This window comes from Lactuca virosa, chromosome 8, assembly GCF_052849685.1.
Source record: "Lactuca virosa cultivar CGN04683 chromosome 8, Lactuca_virosa_CGN04683_v6, whole genome shotgun sequence".
NCBI classification, from domain to species: Eukaryota; Viridiplantae; Streptophyta; class Magnoliopsida; order Asterales; family Asteraceae; genus Lactuca; species Lactuca virosa.
Genome location: NC_136433.1, coordinates 133,712,116 through 133,721,282, shown reverse-complemented (window position 1 = coordinate 133,721,282; position 9,167 = coordinate 133,712,116). Strand labels below are relative to the sequence as shown.

Below are 9,167 nucleotides of genomic sequence, written 5' to 3'. Positions count from 1 at the left end.
CTCATATTGAAGAGTCATCTTCAAGTTTCTCATCTAGTCCATATAGTTTGGACCAACGAGCTTTTCCTTAGACATAACTAATAAGAGAGTGAAGTTCGAATTTGGAGTTGAGTTTTGAGCAGCAGAAGTTTCACCATTTCCAGACATCTGATTGAGAGAGAAATTTTTAGTTAGATGATGTATATCCTTAATACTTTAACCCAAATTAATATTCAAGGCTAGGATCCTAAATACAATTCGAAATGAGAAGATGGATGACATAATCTAATTACGAATTTATTTAGGTAGGCACAATTCCAATTTCAATCTAATACGAAACTCCTAGATCTTTTGAGATTCATTGAATCTTATCAATTGCATGTTTAATCTCATATTATGATATTCTATTTATGACTAGGATGTCGAGGATCACAAACAAGATGTGAATAACCATGCAGATACACATGAAATACTCGAGGTCATTTATGATATCACATTGATGTGTCGGTAAAACACACACACTCTATCAACAATCATAAAAACGATTATGTGCCATCATTTCCACTTTGTAGTCCTACATTAGTGTGCCGGTTAACCGCACACGCTCCATTAACGACTAGCAAAGAAATTATGTATGCTTTCATGGATTAGCATACATTTCACATTTTATCCTAAAATAACTTGAGTGAGATTTTGAAAAATGTTCTAGTACTTTGTTATTATAATTTTTATCTTTTTATGTCCTATCAAACCCGTTCGGCTAACCACCCTCCACCATACAAAGTAACAATGGGTGAAAATGACACTCATTCAACGGTCATTTTATAGGTCATTTCCTTATACCCCTCTTACAACATGACTTCGTGAATGAGGCCTACTATTTATTCAACTGACTTGATTTGATCGATTTTTCTCATACATATAGTATTAAAGATGTTATATATGTATAGGGTGTATTTTAAACATTTAAAATCTTCAAGGTTTAAAAATTAATTTTAAAAATTAACTATTAATTAATTAATCTTTTTAAACCAACAAATGATGTATCTTTATCTTTTAATTGAACTATTAATTAAATCTTTTAAATAATTTATGAATTTAATATCTATCTTTTGATTAACATCAATTAAATTAGATATCAAAATCCATAAGGATAATCATACAATTACTTTATAACTAGATTAGCTTTTCTTATTTATCTCCTTATCCTTAAAATTAGGTTTATTTAATCATATATGGCAAGTAAATTTGGATTTTAACAGCACCAAAACAGATAATACTTAATTGACAACCTACTAATCAGATAAAGCAAAAAAAAACACACGAAAATCGGTTTTCAGACTTGTGTCACGTCGTGGTAGAAGGCATGTCACGTCGTGACTTAAATAGAAAGTCGAAATTTTTTTTGTTCAATTTATCTCATGCTCATACACCACTAACGGTTTTTATAGGTTATAGCATACATGTACAATGCGGAAAATTACACTTAACAATTAAGGGCATATGCAACCTATTAAGGATCTATGTATTCACATTAAGGCAACATACTATGAACTACAAACCCTAGACAAACCTACAATAATAAAAATTCATATGTTTAAGTTTACATGCATACCTTTGAAGTGTTATTGCAAACAATTCAATTGATTCGTTCCTTTGTAGACATTCACAAAGATAGCACCAAAAGGATGATGCCTCTAATGGCTCACACCCAAAGCTAGAAACTAGAACACAAGAGAGGAGACATGAGAGGGAAGCAAATTTCAGCTATAGTACTCTTAAGGAGAAGTTCACCAAAATTGTTAGCCAAATGTCCCTTTATATAGCTTCTAGGAAAACTCAATAACCCTTGATTTGAACATAAAATATTATCGTTTCAAATCCTACTAATTATCTACTTTCCTTTTATTAAATGGAATATTCTGGATTTCCTTGCAAGACACTCCAAAACCGTCCAAGGCAAGGGATTTTTAGAACCTCTCTTTTGCTCAACTATTAAGCAATTACCAAGCAACCCTTGCAATTCTAACTAATTCCTTTTGATCCCAAATTAATTTCAAATTAATTCTGATCTATTTCTAATTAATTTATTAATCATATAATAAACTAATAAATTATTTCCTCTCTCTACAAATGTTATTATAATCAGTTTCTAGTTATGAGGGCAACTCAAAAAGGACTTTGCTTCTAATTACTCCCTCCGTCCCAATATTATTGTCCACAGACAAAAAACACACATATTAAGAAAAACATTAATTACCACTAACTTTATTTAATAAAATGACAGTTTTGTCCTTACTTTGCATTTAATGTTCCATTAGATGCTTAGTTGGTTAAGTAATAATGAGGGGGTATTTTGGTAAAAATGATATTTATTTTTAGAAGTGGACTATTATTTTGGGACAAACCAAAAATGAAAGATGGACTATAATTTTGGGACGGAGGGAGTACAAGTTTATACCAATTTAGTTATGAGCTTAGACACATTAATCCAACATTATGACCAACACACTAAACAATGATCAAAGCTGAAAAAATGCTGAAAATGAAACAATAACATAAACAATTCAAGTAATGTTAAAACTATAGTTAGACTATCTAAAAAATCAGAAGATACATGTTAAAATGATGATATTTATGTGTATAGTATTTTCTCAATACCTTCAAGATCCTCAAGATTTGAAGTAGGAGAAAGAATTCAATAAGCTAAGGTGAGTACATATGATTTTTTTTGAGCACACATCTCTAAAGAAGGTTACACCTATTTAAGAGTCGATGTGCTATGTGTATTGCTTACATGATTATATGATGAATGTCATGCTATGATTGTATGTCAAGTTACATGCTATAATGATACATTATAAACAAATTTTTGACAACATATTTTTTAGCAATATTATCTTATTCATTTTTGAATAATCTTGAAGGAACAAATGAAGAACTACAAACCTTTACAAGATGGAAGTGATGTTGTAGATCCTTATATGATTGTTATGAACAAAGCGAATGATGGATACCATCAACTTTATGGTTGATGTGTTACTAATAAATTGATAAAAAAAAGTGTGTGGTGGTGATGCATCATACAAGATTCCGGCGGGACTTATGGAATCATTCAAAGCAAATGAAACTGAAAGAAATCAGTTGACTAAAATGCGAAAAGATACCCAAGAGGACCATAAAAATAGGCCAAATTAGAAGCTATGCGAATAGCTATTAACAACCAACGAGAAAACTTGAAGCCATGATGCGGAAGTTTATGGCAAAACAACCTCCAGAAGGTCGATAGTTGCTAATATGATTTATCGTCTATGTTTAGAACACATCTATAACATTTTTAATACTTTTTTGTGATTATAGTTGACAACTTTGTGTTGACTTTGATTTATGGTTGTTATTTGGAATTTAGGCATGTCAAAGGAGTCCATAAAGTTATATAATATATTTATGTTATTATTGTTATGGTGTGATTTTAGTAGTACTGAATATTCGTAGCAATGTAGTAAAACATATGTAGCGTTTGCATTAGCGTTAGAAAAGTCACAAAAATAAAGTTGCATTTGACTATAAACAAATTTGAATTTTTTGCAATTAAAGACGAAACAAAGGTTGCATATACCATAGAGAAAAGTTGAAAATATTTACTAGAAACATAATAAATGTTGCCATTGATTATAAAAAAATTGCATTTTCGTAACTAAAACAGTTAAAAAAAAGTTGCATCTAAATGTAAAAAAAAGTTGCATATGAGCATAAAAAGTTGTTTTTGCATAAAAAGGTTACATTTAAACAGATTGCATCCAAAAAAGATTTGCAACTATTTAAAAAAGGATTGCAATTTTCAAGAAAAATGTTGCTTTAGGTCAAATGCAACTTTGTCTAATGCAACCTTTGGTAAAAGGTTGCTTTAGGCATTATGCAACTTTTTCAAGGCCTAATGCAACATTTTGTTAGGGTTTCATTAGCTTCATTTTATTGTAGTGTCGAAACCAAAGGTTTTGGGTCATGGCAGCAACGCGTTTATGGACACGTCGTGAAGTTGCTTCCCTCCTAAACCATCTTTATTATTTCATTAAAATTAACAACTTGGTGATCTAAAACATACATGAAAAACATGTGTTATGCTGCCCCATGTGTAAATGTTTTCATTTTATAGATCCCTTGATACTCGTTTTTCTTTGACTTTAAAAGATCAATCTTCGATCTACCGCTAGCTAAACTATTCAACTTTTAGTTGTAAATGCAGTTAAAATTGTTACATTTTTTTTTCTGAAAATCTTTCCGTTTGGGGTTCATTTTGTGCCTACGTTTCAGTTGCGCTCTAAAATGATCTAGAACCCGCTCCTAAATGCCTCTGACCATTGTTGATTATTGCGTTCCTTCTCTTCTAATATGTCCATTTACACCTTCGCCAATGCCACCTCTTTTTTTTCGGTCAATTTCTCTGAATTTTACCGTTTGGTATAATCATGTGCGGTCTCGACGATGGATTTGGGTTCAACACTTGCTTCTTTAGTTTGGATGTAATGGACGCGAGCGAGTTCATCACTAGATTTTTCGAATTATAGGTTTTTCACTTCAAGAAATTGCAACACTTCGGGAGTAGAATATTTGAATTGAGCTTCTGGAATTGCTTGAGAAAACTGAGTATAGTGATTATAACCAATATTTTCTTGCGGAAGATAAAATTGGTTGTAGGATTGTTTCATTGAGAGTGGGTTATATTGTTGTTGATAGTGTTAGTATTGTTGGTAGTTTGGGTATTGGCTTTCCGAAACGGAATATGCTAAATCTTAAGAAGCGCTTTTGTTGCGCGGATTGCGTCTTTGGTTATAACCGTCTTTTTTGTATTTGTTACAAGAATCCATTTAAAATGGATTTGGATAAAATGGGAATGGAATTAGAGAGAATATGAATGGGATTAAAGAAATATATAATGAAATATGAGAAAAAATTTTATGGGTTTCGATAGTTAAATGTTTTTTTTTTAAACTTAAATAAGTTATATATGTATGCTTGTAGAAATGGAACAATTTAGTAACAATATGCAAAGAGAAATCAAATATCTTTCTATTTTTTTCTATCCTACCATCTTCCAACATACTTAAGATTGAGACATTTGTCATATTTAATAAAATTAATAATTTTTTATTACACTTGTCAACATCTAAAAGTGGTAAGAGGATGAGTAAGAAGAATAAATAGGAGGATATTTAATTTCTCACATACAAAAACTACTGAACATATTAGACTAGAGGGTGTGGCTACGGTAAGGAATGCGGTTTGACACCTCAGTGTAGCAAACACCGCCCCTAGTATGCGGTAATGAGTGTGATTCCTCTCTCTTCACCTAAAATGTGTCGTGCTCCTTTTCTCTCTCTTCTCACTTCAATTCTCCATCTCTCTCTACCTTGGTATCCACACTTATTGTGTGGCAAAGAACCACACTTTGTATAGTAAAATTGACATGACACACATGTGAAACCTACATGATAGAGAAAATAGTATGGTAAGGATGACACAACACCCTAGTTTTAGAAAAAGATAATTAATTGATTCCTATTTATATAATTGGTCTCTTTAGACAATGACAAAGTGGCATAAAAGAATAGTAATGAGCAAGACACGTGGACCCTTCCGATATAAATGGATGCAAACCTATTTATATTCCACTCTCTATACCCTTTTCTATTCCGCACCCCAATCTCTCTCACTCCACATTCTATTCGATCATCTAAATTCTAAACCTTCCCCAATCTCCAACGCGCTACCAAATTCTACCCTGAAATTAAATTCTGACGAACATACTTACCAGCTAGGTTTCTAGTGATCGGCCAAATGGCAACTTCGTCGACGAGCACTGGGTATGTCCAAGTCATCGAGGACGTTATCAACAACATCATAGAAGAATTCATCAACAATGGTGGCCCTGGTGAAGTAATCCTTACCGAATTCCAAGGAGTGAGTGATTTTCGATTTTATTATAATATATTTTCTTGTTTTGAGCTAATTGTGGTTGATTTTCTTCAGTTTTAATCCAGCTGACTGATTTTTCTATTGTGAGTCAGATGTTATCTATCGTTATTGGTTGGATCAAATGTTATGCTAGTTTTTGGGGATTTGTGTTCTGGTGACAATGTAATTATGAGAGTTGAAGATGATGCAAGTTGGGGCTATACTGGTTCCAATTGATAGATCTTCTATGAAGCTAACAACCCCTGTGATCCCGACAAACCATGTTCATGATCTTAATGTACCTTATGAAGACCTTGAAGAGTATGAAACTCCTAATATTGATTTACTTTTTCCTCCGGTGAGTTATCTATAGTAAATATGTTATTTATGCGAAAACTACACATTTTCCTATGTATAGGTTTGATTAGTTATAGAGATTTGAGTTATTGTTCATCCCTTCATCGATTGTTTCTTTAAGTATGGTTGTTTGTGTACAGACTCCGATGCAAACGCCTTTTCCTTCTCAAACACCAATACCTGGAACAACCCTAACACCTTTACCAAGTTCATTGGACAGTTCACACAACATACCTACTGAGGGCACTCCCATGAACCCAAATGATTATCCTCCTGTAAACAATAGTGGAGCTTCAGAGAGCAGAGTTAGGAGGCCAAGCCCTTACATGGTATGAACATCTTTCTTTCCATATAATTCATTAATACCTTTTCTTTTTTGAAGTTATAGACTTAATTAATACGTTCTTTGATTGATTATGTAAACTTCTAATTGGTTGAACCAAAGACCCCCTCTTGATGTTAATCTTGGTATGTTTCATATTAATAACTAAACTTTATTACCATTCTTAATTATTTAATTTCTTTTAGCCTACGTGGAAAACCATGAATAGGTTGAAAGAGGAGCAGCTAGTCAACCTACAACTCAGGTTACCATAGTGATACTCTTAATATCTAGTTAATGCCTGTTTATCTTACTTCTATTTGATACATATTAACACCTCTTTAGTTTACTATTAGTAAATTCTTTAATCCTATTCATAGGATTTCTTTTTATCTTTTGGAAAACGAAAGAGGGAATATTTCCCCTCACAATATCTTCAAGGTGGACATATTCCACAGCAAGATAGAGCTGGAGATTTGATAACTAATAACTCTGAGGTAAAGCTTTCTTGGCATTTATTTCATTATTTGTATGATTGTATCTTATATTATACAAGATTTTTGTAATTTTTATGCAAATATTCATATTTGTTTCCTTTTTTATTATCTTGAATTCAAAGATATACAATTACTAAGGAGTTGTGAACGAAGACTATAATGTAGCAAACACATCAGCTCCCCCTGGTAAACTAATTATTAATGTTATGTAAAAATGTTTCGGTTTTTATTTTATTATTTTCTGATTTTTGTTCGTGGTATTTTGCGTTATTTGTATGTTTTAAGAGCTACAAGTACCAACTCCTACCATGGTCAACCAAAATGATGTTGTGGATGGTGATGAAGAAGAGCCTTTGAATGAAAATGATGATGATCTTGATGATGTGGATCACGGCGATGAAGTAAATACATATCACCTAATTATGGCTCAGTTTATCAAGGTATGAAATTACTTAAATGCCCATGATTATTATTATAGAGAATCACAAAAGTAAAAACTAGTTGGCAGGTGACACGTGCAAAAAGTAGGTGGAAATGCATTCTCAAGGGTGGGATTATGCACATAAACAACAAAGATGTATTGTTTAATAAGGTTTGTAATCTAGTATCCTAGTACTCATTTAATCCTTTTGTGTTCCAACTTTTAATGGAGTTGTTTTTTAGGGGATAGGAGAGTTTGACTTCTTATTATGGTCAAAGGAATCCGAAAAACATGGTTTTGACTTTTGAGTTTAGAAAGGGAAAGGTTGTTGCTTGTTGTATATAAAAGTGGGAGAGCTTCATGTTTGGCCGTGGTAATTGATTCATGGTTGTTTTTAGTTAGATGTAGAAATTTGACTTTTCTTATAAGGGAGAAATGTAATTCCATTTATACCCTTTGGGCTTTTTGGTCGATTTGTGTTATTTGTCTATGTTTTGGTGTTAAAATTTGTTGCCAATTATTCTGAATGTATATGGGTTCGAAATTTGTTGCATATTATTTTAGAACATATGTGTCGAAAGAAAGTATCTTCTCATTTAATAAAGACCAAAATACAAAACAACAAACGTATTTTTCATCAATTTATTTATGAAGTTTCTAACATGTTTTCTTTACTTTGAAATAAATAAATTTCCCAAGATTGATTGTCTACACAAAATGCTATTGAGAGAGTTTGTATGGATTTATAAGAATATCAATCTTATACGAGGATACATTATATTACATGGTTGCATCATCAAATCTAATTATATTTATATGGACCAACATTAGGATGCTACATGTTGTACATCACATTCTTTCGATACAACTCACCATTTTATCCAAGTTGTTATGAAACGGATTGGGCCTTTAATACATGTCTTAACCGGTCGGGATGAAAAACCAAACATCTAGCACAAGTTACCTTATGGAGCCTTATAGGACTTGGTTGAGCCTTTAGGGTAATTGGTATGGTCTACAACATTGTAAGGCCATGTAAACACCAATCTACACCTTTTATAAGAGGTGTTGTTCAATTATGTCAATGTCATTAAGGTGAAGAAAAGCAGAAGAAGAAAGAGGAGTTGATTTGTTGAAAATGGTGTTGCATAGTGTTGTCGTTACAACTTGGCTTACCATAACGGAAGGGGGTCCTTTCAATATGGAAGGGATTGTTATTAAATTAAAGTGTCGGTAGGATAATTATTATATGTCTATCGTATTATTGTGATGTAACATAAAGTGTGTAAGTCCCTCAATAGTCTAGGGGGCTATAATGTAAATAGGTTTGTCATATTGCAATCAAACGATTGCAACTCAATTATTGTACTCGGCTCCTTTGAGCCTATAAATAGGGCCTTTGCCCATATGGAATAAACAAGCTAAGTTTGAGTGTTTAAGATTTGAGTTGATCTCAATCTTCTTCTGTTGAAATAGCTCGTCTATTTCTGAATAGCAGAACCCTATCCAAACATATCCATATATTCATATAAACATATCTAACCCAGACAATCAATCCATCGTCAATACATTCCGACGCATCATTCAGGTATATTCTATCCTAATCATATTAATTCCGCTATGTTTTTCAATTTGG

General features: G+C 32.3%; 1 pseudogene; it reads left to right on the top strand.

Annotated features, from left to right (window-relative positions):
- The first annotated feature begins 5,817 nt into the window (after window positions 1-5,817).
- On the top strand, window positions 5,818-7,839 carry LOC145130860 (uncharacterized; annotated as a pseudogene).
- The last annotated feature ends 1,328 nt before the right edge of the window (window positions 7,840-9,167 follow it).